Consider the following 14746-nt stretch of genomic DNA (forward strand, 5'->3'; position numbering starts at 1 on the left):
CTAAATCTAAATGTTAAATGCAAATCTACATTTAAATCTAAATGTCACGGGTGCAACTAAATATTTAGTTTATATGCAAATTCACTGGAAGTACCAAAATAAAATGTCATTGACACAAACGAGTGCTATCCGCGGTCAATTCAGACAGTGATTGCGCTCCTCATTTAGATTTAGCATTTAATATTTAGATTTAACATTTAGCATTTAAATTTAGATTTAGATTAAATGTTTAGGCTTAATATTTAACATTTAGCTTTAATATTTAACATTTAGCTTTAATATTTAACATTTAGCTTTATATTCAAAATTTAGATTTAAATGTAATTTTTAACTTTTACATTAAAATTATATTATATTTTTACGAGAAAAGTACCGGGAAATATTACACATTTCTCAAATATTGCTGTAAATCTGGTCAAAAGTAACGTAAAAAAGAAGAAAAAAAAATCACGTGTTTTTTAAACGTGGTTCTGTGCCCGTATTGTAACATACCAACAAATTATGTACATACCAACCTTATCTTTTCTTGAATTTGTTTCCCAATATTTAACACCTGAGTAGCCTTTGTAAGGGCAATTTGCTGTGACACCTTCCACATTTGTGTTAATTTCTATCAGTTTAAAAGGTCTAGTTAAGCACTAAATCAAAAGAGCAGTTCAGCATCTAAACATGCAGATGCAACATAAACATTTAAGATCCATTTTGTTGTCTTATATCTAAACTTTAAATCCTCCATGAAGAGCTTAAGGCTAATATATGAATTAGTCACTCATACTGTATGTGTTCTGTCTTTCCGGTAATGTTCTTGCAGTATTTAGTTTTTTTTTAAATTATTATTCTGCATGTTGTGCAGAATAAAACTGGTAAAGACTATTTTTTCCCTTTTAAATTGAAGCATGTACGACAGTGTTTCTGATATAAATTTTAAAAATTTTGTGAATGTGAAAAGGTAGAATGTTATAATCAGTTTTGGTCACCAGTGACCCTTAAACCTACATCATTCATTCAGTAATTAATACTTTCATTCAGTAATTAATTCTTTCATTCATTCATTTACTGTATTCATTCAATCATTTTCTTCACGTTCTTGACATGCATCTGCGACAACATGCGTCTATGCCTGACGCCTATTATTGGTCAAGTAAACATTGTAAAAGTTCACATGCTGCATCTTCATGTTGTGTCAGAACATTTTCTTTTCCTAAGCACATACATAAGCCCTCGATGTTTTTGTTACTAAACTTTATCTTAGAATTAAGGTAGCTTTGCTTTAAAAACCTACTAATTAAAATAAATATTTTAAATTGTGTTTAAAGAATATTTTAAGTTAATGCACATAATTATTGGTGTCTTTATGTAGATTATTCCAGTCTCACATCGTGGACAGAGAAAATTGTAGAATTGTGTTATTGTAGAATAATGGAAATGGATAATTGTGTCAGTCAGTCCTGCTGCATGAATCTTTTTCGTATCTCGTTATTCAATGTGGACCCAAATATTGAAACAAATACCTTCATATATGACTATCGATACATTTAAATTAAATAAACAACTTCATAATGCTGAGGTTAAAAGAGTTTTACTTTTTAAACACATTTATATAAATTGTGACACAGATGTGATGATAGGTAATACTGTCAGTCAGGAGTTGGAGGTGATTTTTTCCTGTACTCTGGCATGTGATGCAGGATCCATCCAGCGGGGGCCAGGAGAGTCACAGCAAAAGCACACAGGGCAATGGCACACTGCTGAAAGAATGTCCACAGAACATGTGTCTTACTGATGATAGCCATGGTGCTATTTAGCAGAAAACTAAACCACCGCATTAGGGTAGTCCAAAAAAATATGTTTTTTTAGATTCTCTATAGTTAGAACCCTGCATGTGGTTCCATATCTGACCCCACATTTTATACAAATGATTTGATATTTAGAGGTTGTTCAAGACACTTGAAAATTGCTCCATGCTAAAACATATATAGCGAGCCAAATAAAAAAGGCATATTGGAAAATGTGTGGTTTTGTTCTACTGAAACTTGTATAAAAACGTGTGGCCCTCGGTCTAATTTCATAAGGCCCACAAAGTTAATGTACAAAATGACAGAAAACCAACGCAAAAATACATTAAAAAATACAAGGAATCACAACATTGCAGGAAAATACAGTAAAAGACAAGGAAAAAAAGAACAAAACGACAACAATAATACACAAAATGACTCCAAATAGCATAAAATGACAACAAAAATACACAAAATGACTAAAGAAATATACCAAATTACAGAAAATGACAACAAAAGTACACAAAAAGACTAAATAAACACAAAAAAATGACTCCACAAACCCACAGTACTAACAAACGAGCAACACGACAACAGAAATACTCAAAAATTACTCCAAAAAATGCAAAATGACAACACAAATACATAATATGACTCTAAAATCAGACATTTTAGAGGCAAAATAAACAAAAGGACAACAGAAATGCACATAAGGCCTCATAATGAGCAAGACAACAACAAACATACACAGAATGACAAAAAAAAAAAAACCACACAAAATTATAAAAGCTATTTGTTATTTATGGGTTTATGCTCAGATAGGTCATTATTCTAAATGCTGAAACTTAATTTTTCCCCCATGCTTTGATGGACCACCCTACACTGCATACTACACAATAGCAAACGGCATTTAAGATTCATTTGAGTTTGTGTCGTTAAGTGCTAAAAGAAAAATGCTTATTATCTTCACTCTCTATGCAGTTCATATCTCCCTGCCAAGACATTTCCTTTACTCCACCTTTTTTCTCCCTATAAACGTACTTGTTAAAAGCCCTTGTCTCTGTCCCTGAGGACAGATCGGACGATTTATAGCGGCACAGACGCTGGCTGCTGTGGTATCATTACATCATTGGGTATCATTACATAGGCCATGAGCTTCTCACTGACTTATGGACAACAAATAAATAAAACATCTCTTTCACTCTTGAAGGAACACGGAAAACAGTTTGCTTAAATTCCACACATTACTGGCAATAAAGTGAAGTATCACAGAGACCACGTCCCCAAAGTGACTTTGTGGTCTTTGCATTCCTCTACTGGTGTTCAGCTAATCCCAGTATACATCATCAAACAGCACGTTTTCTGCCTCTCTCTATAAGTTAGAACACGTGTCAAACTCAAGGCTCGGTGGCCGAACCCTTTCCTTTAGAGCATCCAATTTGGCCTGCAGCAAAAGCAAAAAAGTCAGAGAAACCATGAATCCTTGTGGAAAATTGCCAACTAATTCAGTTGTAGACATATTCTCCAAATCAATGCACAATTTTAAAGAATCTCCACAATATTAACAGGGCTTACATTTTCCCCCATGCTTATATCACATGATAGCAGTCATTTTTAACCTGAAATTGTTAAAAGAACTCTCAATTTCTCCCACATCTTGCAAATTTCTTCAAATTGTTCCACAAAATGTGCCCAAATTACATAAAAATGCATCACAAAATTAAATAAATTGCAAGTGAAGGGGCTGGGACTGATATCTGTCACTTATTGCTTTGATATTATCAGTGCTATACAGATTTTATCATTTATTTATGCTTGGAAGTGCAAACTGGAGCACAATAATGATTAAATTACTCATACTTGCTCCGTATTTCACCTCTGAAATCATTCTTGTAGCTCAGACCTAGGAAACAGGGGGCCACATGCGCCCCTCAGTATAGTGTTGTGGGCCCCTCAAAGTATACTCACAAAATGAGCAAAAAAATGAATAAAAAATTACAGAATAACACAAAAAATATAAAGACTCCAAAAAACATACAAAATCAAAAAAAAGGCACCAAAGAACAAGAAAAACATACAACTTTACTCTGAAATCACACAAGATGACTAAAAATATACGCAAAAAACTTGTAAATATACAAAATCACAATAACAGTCATTTTTATCCTGAAATTGTTAGAGAAAAAAAAACTAAATTTCTCCCAAATCCTGCAAATTTCTTCAAATTATTCCAGAGAATTTCCCCAAATGACATAAAAGCTGATCACAAAATCTAATTAAGTGACTGATTAATTCACGTATTGCTTGTATTTATATTTGAAAGTGCAAACTAGAGCATAATGATGATTAACTTACTAATTTTCCTGTGTAAAATCTGCAGCCCATGCACTTAAGAGAAACAGAGACCCCTGAGTTAGAAGTACCTACCACTGGGCCGATCTTGTCCTTTGGTGGTTTGCTGTAGATGGTTGAAATATTGGTTCGCTGATAGGTCTTCATTAGCAGCAAACAGGTCTGCAAAGGTTGCCTAAGCACAGAGGACATCCTTATTGTTCCAGTACAAAACTTTTGTTTTTCAGAGGAATTGTTTCTTTGAAAATGTCTTCTCGTGTCCTGCGTGTGATTTAGTGAGAACCAGTGATTTCATCTGATTCCCATCATTCTTCCTGGGAGGAGCAGCCTAAGGACTCTTATGTAAATAAACATTTTGTGTAAATAAACTGACGTTGTCTGAGTTATGATTAAAGGAAAACATTTTGGCTAAACTACCACGACTGGAAAATTGTAAAAATGTGTTTTCAAGTCCTTACTCACACCTAAAACCCTCAATAAAGCTGCAGTATGGAACAGTAGGTTTAACAGTTGTTTTAAAACCACAAACATTTTTATATCATCTCACGACTCACTCATGTTTTCCTTGAATATAACTGTAAAACATGAATTCAATTTAAATGACTGATACAGATTGAAAAAACCTAGTATATAACTTTGAAAACTCTCTTATACTGAATTTTTACTTATCTAATCTTGTTTTCTAAATCAGTAACACATTATTTCCAGATTGCAATGTCGTCTCCCTTAGCTTTAGTTAAAGTAGTTTTAGATGTATAAATGCTTCTATTTTAAACAACTTGGATGTATAGGTGGAACTGAGTGCTTCATTTCCGCCCAGAAATCAGGCAACAGGAGGCCCGGGGGCCACATGCGGCCATCAGTCTAGTGTAATGCGGCCCCAAAGGTATACTCACAAAATGAGTCTAAAAAAACGTACAAAATTACACACAAAACAACAGTAATAACACAAAAAAGACTCTAAAAAACATACAAAATAAAAAGAAAATGCACAAAAGGACAAAGAACATATACAACTTTACTATAGAAACACACAAAACAAATGCAAATATGCACAAAAATAAATTAAAAATTTAGAAACGGCGATTATAAATACACAGAATGACACCTAAAATACACATAGGTAATACAGAAAACACAGAATTACACACAAAACAATAGTAAAATACAAAATCAAAAACATACAAAATCAAAGAAAAATGCACAAAAGGACAAAGAACATATATAACTTTATATATATACTGTATATACAACTACAAATATACACAAAAACACTCTTAAAATATACAAACTACAATAAATTAAAAAAATACACAAAACGACACCTAAAATACACATAACAGAGAAAACACAAAATGACACACAACAAGAACACAAAGCAACAAAAATGCACAAAATGACAGCAAAAACACAAAAAAACAAAAAACAAAACAAAAAAACATTTGTTTCTGTCTATATCAATGCTCAGATTGGTCATTATTATAAATTCTGACATGAATGTTGATAATTTGGTTCTCAGGTTATTCAATCACATTTTTTCCACATCTATTGTGTTGTTTTACTTTGAAATAATCAGGCAAAATTACACGAGGCTCTTAGTGTTCAAAAAGACTAAATTATGGAGACAGCAAAAATATAAAATACATCCCAGTCAATTTTTTGGACCAATTTAAAGCAATACACCTCTAAACCTTCATACGTGTAGCATGTCTTCTGAATGAATGTATTTTGTCGCCCTCTACAGGACACTTGAATAACAATTCAAGTAAGAAAAAAGCAATAATTGATGTGGATTTCCTTGTTTTTTTTCATAATCTGACGCATCAGGATTAGATGTGCTTTATTCAACTGTTTTGCTTTGATTTTCAAGTTTTCTTTACCTTTTTTTTCCTTTTGTTTATGCAAACACCCATCTATTTATGAAACTGGTTTTGTACACACGCAAAAACTGTTGCAAAAAATATCTCTTGCTGATTTGAACTCCTTTAGATTTATTTTATTTCTGCACAAGTTTATTGTTTAAAAACTAATTTCAATACACGCTACCACTAAAAACTCACTAGAGGGCGCTCTCAAACATATTTTATACAAGACACTGACGGCCCTCATTAATAGTTTAACGACAAGCTGTAATGTTCTCTTGGGTGAAGGAAGTTTGAAAAGTTCCTTTCAAAATAAATGTAATTTTCTAAAGTTACATTCACTTGAATAAATCAATAAATCAGTATTTCGGGCAATTTTTTTTCTTTTTTTAAATTTTTATTTTCTTCACTTTTTTGGAGTATTTTTTCCCCTGTTTTTCAGGCAAATTTTTTGTTTTGTCTTTTGGACAATTTTTTTTTTCTAATTCTTCTGTTTTTCATAGTACGTTTTTCCACCAGTTTTTTTTTTTTTTTTTTTTTTTTTACTATTTTTTCTGAGCTTAGAGGGTATTTGAAACAACAAATGCATTAATTTCTTTATTGAGAGTAAACATGGCCAGCTTTATTAATTTGACAAATAATTTGTAAAAAAATTAAATATAAAATCAATAATAATAATAATAAAATTAGCACGAAAAACAAAGAATAAAAAATAAATACTCAGAAAACAGGAAAAAAAAATAGTCATAAAAGCAGGGAAAAGTATGCCAGAAAACAGAAAAAAGTAGCCCAAAAAACAAAATAATACCAAAAAAAAAATTACCTGAAAAAACTCATTTTTTTATTTATTTATTGGAAGTGAACATGATCAATGAAGAGAATCAATTGGTGGTGTTTTCAAAAAAAACATCCTCCAGTTTGTTTTCCTCAGTTGTCATCAACTATAAAATACTATTTTATAAACATACATGAGGATGCGCGTGGATTTTAAAAAAACAAAAACAAAACTAATTAAGCAATACGGTATATTTTGGTATATTTTGAAACTTCTAACCGGATGTGGTATTTTTTTTATTCCTTTTAGCTTGAAGTAAGTAGGCTTGGGATAGGCCATAACAACCGCCCAGCAAGGCGTAGCGCTACTATGGGGAAATACCGAGCTGAACCGAGAGTAAAAACTGTCATTTTTTTTAGTTTAATGTAGATATAAACGTTTAGAAATTTTCCAGAAAGTCGATGCAAGTGCTAGTGCGACTATATTGGGTTCATAATGTGAACGTTGACGTCGAGGAGAGCCATGCGTAATGAGTAGAGTTGGAAAAAGAAGGTGTTGAGCTGCGTTTTTTCTCCCCCTATCACAGACAAGTTGGATCAGTCTACAACCTAAAACTACGACTGATACCAGATACATCATGTCCACGAAGCCCTCCGCTCTCATGTAAGTATCTATATGGACTCTTTATTTTGAACAACTTGCTTTGTTTTCGACTCGGAAGAGGTGAAATGTCGTTTCAGATGTGGGGGTAAAGTCTAAGCGACACAACAGGGGGATAGCTTCTCCTAGCCTCTCATTGTATGCGACTAAATGACAGGGCTGTGCTGGATGTAGCCATTCTAGCTTACTTATCGCTTGATATTTTCAGAATAATTCCCTTGTTTGGTGAACACAGTCACACGTTACACTAAAATATTCATGCTTTAAGACGCACTTTTCAGTCAAGCTTCCGCTCAGCAGCCGATAGCCCCACCAGTAGCTCACAGAGCAACAATAGCTGCGTGAAAAGGAAAAAGCACACAAAGCCATTTCACATTATTGATTTCTTCATGCATACGGGAGCACCTCGTTGTTTTCTCTGCGTGTGTGTGAATCGATGGAGAAGTTCCGGATTAAAAATGTGTATTTAATGTGTTGCATGTTGCTGGTTATTGCCTCCGTGTCAGGGTGTTGATAGGCTGAGCTATGGCAACAGAACAGTCAGTCACTGCACACAAGTCTTTATTAGCCATTAATTTACAACCATGTCATTATTTCTGATAGCAAACTATTTTCAGAGACACGTGATGTGATCAAATTAGGGGTGTGCATTGCCATTAATTTGACGATACAATTCACGATTTGGCAGGTCACGATGCGATATATCCCGATACAAAACAACGTAATATATATCACGATTAGAGCAGGGCGATGTGGACCTAAACTTATATCTCGATATTTTTCCATAAAATGGTTATATACGTTTTAAATCAGCGACTCCTAAAACAGGTATTTTGATACACAATAGGCTGTTGCTATAGGTCCGGACTCGGACATCAGACAATCCTGGTTATAGTTCCAGTGTAGTGAAAAAGAATCTCACGGGTGAAAGCCTCCTACAGGCGCATGCGCACAAATAACGTAGTAAAAATACACACGTATACGTACAATATTTTGCTACCTTATTTTTTCCTACTATGATAAACCCTATTTCTAACCCTAACCCTAAAAATGAAAGGAAAGATTATTACCTTTTTTCAAAATAACGGACACGCATGCGCAGTTCGACAGGTCCGTATGCCCACTGGCTACCATAGAAAACTTTCACGGTAGGTTTATTCTCGACTACACCGGCACATCCTGTGCGCATTCCGTCACTGCCGGACCCGTGTCCTTGTCGCTATATTTTTGTCCGTGTTATTTTAGCCCTAACCCAGGAAATACCCTAAAATGTTTCTTTTTTGTTAATGTATTTTTAAAGGTGGAATTTGCCATGTTAAATATGTTAAAATGGGAAAAAAAAAAAAAAAAAAAACCTAACCCTAACCCAGGAAGTACCCTATAATGTTTTTCTTTTTTTTTTTTTTTTTTTGTATATGTATTGTTAAAGGTGGAATTTGCTCTATTAAATATGTTAAAATGGGGAAGAAAAAAAAAATGTCAGAAGTGGGATTCGAACCCATACCAACGGAAGGAAGAATCTTTGAGTCTCGCCTGAACTATAGTCAGGTTTGTCTGAGGTCCGGGTCCGGAATTATAGACACTTTGTACAAAATAAGCTATAAAAATACATATATATACAGTTCGATAACGGCAATATTTAAATTTTCTATATTGCCAAAACAGAAAACTGGATGTATCTTGATATATTGCCCAGCCCTATCAACACTAGATAACACTATATAATTTTTTCTTAAAATGGTAATATACGATATAAATCTTGACATTTTTTAATTTAAATACCAGCAGAAACACAATTCTGGATTAAATTTGCTGATACAAAATGCCACACAGGCACATTTATTAACAAACAGCTGACAAATCTTCAAATCCTAACCTTATCCTGCCTTTATGATCCTGTATCAAACAATACAGCAACAAACAAACAAACACAAAAAGTTTCATACTTACTGCCCCTTGAATCTCTTTCTTTTTTTTTTTTTTTTTTTAAACCAGGTTAAGTATTTGTTTATGGGCTCCAAGACAGTATAATGACGTGTAATTATCTGAAGTACATACTCAGAAGACCATGACTTGCAGTAAACCTGCAAATACTTGCCACAAAACAACTGAGCTGGACTTTGGCTGAAATGCTTTATACCCAAGACATTACATTAGAGTAAAATAAATAAACAAACAAAACCCAGGAGGAATCAACAATTTGGATTAATATTGGTATTCATTGTTACAAATTTTTTCCCTACTAGACTTTACTAGTAGATCCCTTCCAAAATTTAATGGAATCTTCGATGGCGTAAGGTCTATCTTTGGTTAAAACTTTGCCAAAATCCATTAATCACTTTTTAACGTAATCCTGCTAAACAGAGTTTAAGTAAACATTTATCTAGTGCTGGGCGGTATACCAGTTCATACCGAATACTGGTGTATATTTTCATTATGATATTAATTTTTATTATAATGCCGAACTGGTTTATTTGATTACACAACGTTTGGAACGCTGAGCTACACTGCGCCGCGTTTCCGCCCGCCCATTTTCAAGGAGCCGTGTTGCTAGAGGGACTCGCTACGACAGAAAAAGCAAATGGTGGATTGAGATTACAAACTCTGTCACTATCCATATTTCCTTATTCTTAATATATTCTATAATAAAAAAAAGTAAATTGTGTTTTTTGTGTTTTGTTGTTTAGTGTTTTTTTCCAGTCATTTTATGTATTTATTTGGTCATTTTGTCGGCTTTTGGAGTCATTGAGTTTAAACTGTTGTCTAATTTTCAGTGGTTTTGTTGTGTTTGTGTTTTTGGTGTAATCATATGTACTTATTTTGTATTTTTTGTAGTTGTCTTTTGTGTGTTTTTTAATTTTGATTAAATATGTGTTTTTGGAGTCATTTTGGGTAATTTTGTCTTGTAAATTTTGTGTGTTTTTGGAGTTTACTCAATTTGTATATATTTGCCGTATTTTTCTGTTATTTTGTGTGCTTTTTTATTCATTTTCTAAATTATTCTCTAACTTTGTGTATTCCTGTTTTAATTTTGTTTTGTTTTTTCTGGAGTCATTCCGTGTATATTTGTTGTGATTTTGAGTTTTTGTTGTCATTTATGTGTATTTTTGGTGTTATTTTGTATAATTGTCAGTTATGGCTTTGTATATTGTAATATTATTATTAAATAATACAATTATTATTAACTTATTCTACAATATTCACTCATCATGACAGTATAATAGACCATCCTATGTCAATCTACTGCATTAATTCCTCTCAACCAGTAGAAAATGCTGTGAACACCTGATTATGCATAAAAAAAATACCATCATATACCATGAAATTGTTAAAATTTAGAAAATTATCGTGATATACATTTTTGGTCATACCGTCCAGCTCTACATTTATCATTCCAGGCATCATCATGATTGGTGAATTTACATCTCTATTTTAGCTTTAGCATCCAGTGATCTATCATCGTCATCTATTGTTGCCCTTTACATGTCTTACTCTACCATAGTATGGCCTAGGGCTGGGCATTATATCGAGATTCACGATATATTGAGTTTTCTATTTTAGAGATTTAGAAAATGACAATATCGAGATATCTCTTTTTTTTATACTTGTTTTTATTTATACCAATAACACCATACAAGTATTTGATATTTTTCTTAGTACAGTCGGACAGTATCCTTTACAATTTTTCCATATTTCTGAGATATATATTTTATGGCTTATTTTGTATTAAAATACTCATTTTAGGATTCGCTGCTTTCGATACTTCTCATAACATCATGAAAAGCACAGTTAGATGGATTTCTAAATGCGTCCTAAACCAGACCTTCACCTAAACGAGCCACACTACAGAACTCACTCACACGTGCTGTCCCTTAGAGCAGAAAAAAACAAAAGTGGCAAATATTGTGCCGCTGTTTGTTAATAAATGTGCCTGTGTGGCATTTTTCATCTGCAAATTTAACCCAGAATTATCTTTCTGGTCAGACTTTGATTTAAAATTATCAAGATTAATATTGTATATCGCCATTTTGAGAAATAATTCCGAGATATGAGTTTTGGTCCATATCGCCCAGCTCTAGTTTTGCCTGTGTTAGCCTGGCACAGGCTGGAAACCAGGGTGCAATCTTTTCACCCCAAGGGTCTTAAAGACAACAACTACATTCCTTTTTTTCACACTTGTTTGAGTTCATTTCTCCCCAGAGCCAAACATAATCATCTGACAGTGTCGTCACTGAAATGTCAAGTATGTGGTACCACTCTTTAATTTGTTAGGGTGACATCCATAGACAGGTCTTTCTTTTCATTAGTCCGTGTCACCTGGTATCCAGCCTCTTCTGACCTCTACCTTCTTATGATACAGCCTATAATAACCTGTAAAGCTTGATATTTATGTTATATTGACTTACTTGATTAGAACAAACATTGCTCAAGTAAACAGTCATATCATTTCTATTCCTGTTGAGTTTTCCCCCAAAAAATCTCACCAGGCTTTATGTCTCTCATCTACGTGTGCTTTCAAATATCCATCTCTGGCTTCTATGTCCACACGTCAATAGATTAGAGGTCGTTTGTGTAAGAAATGTCTGGTTTCTGCTCACCGCTGCATTTCTCTTTATGACCCTCTTAATGCACCGCTGATTGTATCAGGTGTCCAGAGCCAAGCTGTGTATAATTAAAGTCTGCACAGGTTCTTCCCACAGGCTATTAGGTGTATTTTTTTGTGACAGCAGCACGTTATTATTTTTATCCTCCAAGCTCGGCATGCAATTTTATGCACATCACAAAGTGGACTGTGCAACGGCAGACACGACGCACTAATAAAAGTGCTGTTTGAAAACGCTCAATTGGCAGAGCTGCGTGTGACAGTGAGGACACTTAAAGAGCCCTGTGCAGCTGACACCAAAGTGTCGGGGGAACATTCTAGAGTTGGTGTGATTTTATTCAGGTTTTTTCGCTTGCTCGGTTATTGCTCTTCTTTAGAAGAATAACAAAGATGCTTTCATAAAGTGTAAAGCTTTATTGGGCTAAAGGGTAAACAGTTGACTAAACAACATACATTATGGGTTGCTGCTCACATAAGGCATTTGTTTATTTGCTCATTGGATCCCCCATTTGCTTCCATTGTTGTGGTTTTTTTATTCTTCCTGGGGTTCAAAAAAAAAAAAAAATCACGATTCTAGTACATGTAAGAATAGAAAAAATATACAGAAACATACATTACGTAAAAAGGTACATCATTACACCAACAAATGCTTTAAAAAAAATATGATATATACATTAATATTGGTTAAAATATGAGTTTAAAGCATTTTTTAACATGCGTAAAGTTGACATGTCTTTCAGGTGCTTATAGGAAATTTGTGAAAAAGTGAAAAGCTCTAAAAAATACATTTTTAAATAATTGGTATTAGGACACTTAAAGGGATAGTTCGCCTATTTTAGACATGACGTTGTATGCAATTCTCACCATCACTATAGTGCATACACATTGTTTCACTCAGTGGTCACCTCCCTGGTCCGAGTTCTGGCCGTTTGAAGTTGGTCAAGAAAGTAGTCCCGGTTAGTTTCCGGGGCCACATGACTGTGCGTTTTTAATAGAAAAAGAGATATGCGTTTGAAAGCTTGACTCGCGGATAACATGTCTGACTCCACCGATGGCAACTCTGGATGCCATCGGCGGAGTCAGACATGTTGTCCGCGAGTCGCGCTATCAACAGCTGATGGGATTAGGCGCACCGATGACGTAGACGGCAGCGCGGATTGATGGAAACGGAAGAGAAAATAGTGCCGATTAAAACTAGATGTATGAATTTTTTTTGTGGGCGGTTTTGTGATGTAAATGAATCAAGCTACTACTATAGGTAAACTACTGAATGTACCAAACAAGGAATATTATTATATAGTTATTAAAGACAAATAATAAAGTTGAAATTAGAAAAGAATAAATAAAAATAATAAGTAATATAAATAAATAAATACAAAACAAATAATTAACCTGCCTGTGTTATATATAAGTTTTATGACATTTATCACAAAAGGAGCTTCTTTGAATACCTCCCCTTTAAACAGGCATTTAAACTTTAAAAACAAGTCATTGAGCACACGTACCATTTTATTGACAAACTTGTGAGATGACTGATGATTTTTTATTATCTTGGAAATAAATTCTTAATTTTTCCATGATTACAACATTGCTGTCCAAAATATTAAACTATATTACTTCCTTTAGTCTTTAATTTGTCACATTTTAAAAACAAAATAAACTTTACCAGCAGGTTACACTGCAGACCTGTTTTCAGCTCTTTGCCAAAAACTAAGTGGCTCTTTGCGCCGCTAGCTTTAGCATTAGCTTGATTACTAGCTTCAAATGCGGCATGCATACTCAGCGATGTGGTGGTTTCTTAAACGATGAATGAGTTTGCGTTTTTTTGCAGCTCCACCAGGACTTATTTCAGTGTTACAGGAATTTAAATTGTGATCTTTTGCTCTCCTTTTTTTTGGGTAATACTGCAGATATGCTAAGCTAACTGTGCTTTGGGTGATTGTTATTATCCTGTGTAGCAGGGGCGCATCCACATGCACACATGACCTGGTGGGCGGGTCTATCGCTCATCTCACAGCAGAAGGGGACAGTGGCTGACTTTATGACTGACTTCAAGATCTTTGCTGAGGAAGAAAAGATCGGTTTCATATGCAAGGATCGGCCCATCCCCAAAATTAGGGAAATCGGCACCAATAGACCTTACACCATAGAACTAAGGATGCACCGATCGATCGGCTGACCGACCTATTGTAAACGAGGCACAACCTCATATCTCAGGGGCTTTTCCTTTTTCTCTTTTTTCCTCCGAAATATTTAAATGCTATTTCTGGCTGCTCGATCGGTGCATCCTTAGTTCTATGGTGTAAGGTCTATTTTCATTAAAATTTTATCAAAATTAATTTAGTACTTTTGACGTAATTCTTGGGCTACAGACTGCAGAGCCCATATTTTAAATGTATATATTGCCGACAGTTAGGTTAATTTAATCGTTGCAACCAAAATTAATTAATAATTTGAGTAATTGTGCAGCCTCACATAATCCTGCCATTTATGTAAATTTTGGTTTTGTACTTTGTGTTGAAGGTTTGAAGTAAACTTTACTAAATGAAATTAATAAATAATGAAGACATATATGTTTTCACTGGTTAACGTTGTAAACAAAAGCTTAGTTGAAATTACATTTAAAAAAACATGCATGGTTACAATGTGGTATTGTGTAAAGAAAACCCAAGCCGTTTGCTTACCTCTTCCATTTTCACTCAGTGTGATAAGGAATGGC

At 34.0% G+C, this 14746-nt stretch overlaps 1 protein-coding gene across 3 annotated transcripts in view; it reads left to right on the plus strand.

Moving 5' to 3' along the window:
• The first annotated feature begins 7099 nt into the window (after nucleotides 1-7099).
• btbd7 (BTB (POZ) domain containing 7) overlaps nucleotides 7100-14746 on the plus strand; it is a 31038-nt gene continuing 23391 nt past the window's right edge. For all 3 annotated transcript variants that reach the window (XM_028438658.1, XM_028438659.1, XM_028438660.1), the window contains exon 1: nucleotides 7100-7427. The gene's annotated coding sequence lies outside the window, so the exon portion shown is untranslated. The remainder of the gene's footprint in view (nucleotides 7428-14746) is intronic.

This window comes from Gouania willdenowi, chromosome 22 (genome assembly GCF_900634775.1).
Source record: "Gouania willdenowi chromosome 22, fGouWil2.1, whole genome shotgun sequence".
In the NCBI taxonomy this organism is placed as follows: Eukaryota; Metazoa; Chordata; class Actinopteri; order Blenniiformes; family Gobiesocidae; genus Gouania; species Gouania willdenowi.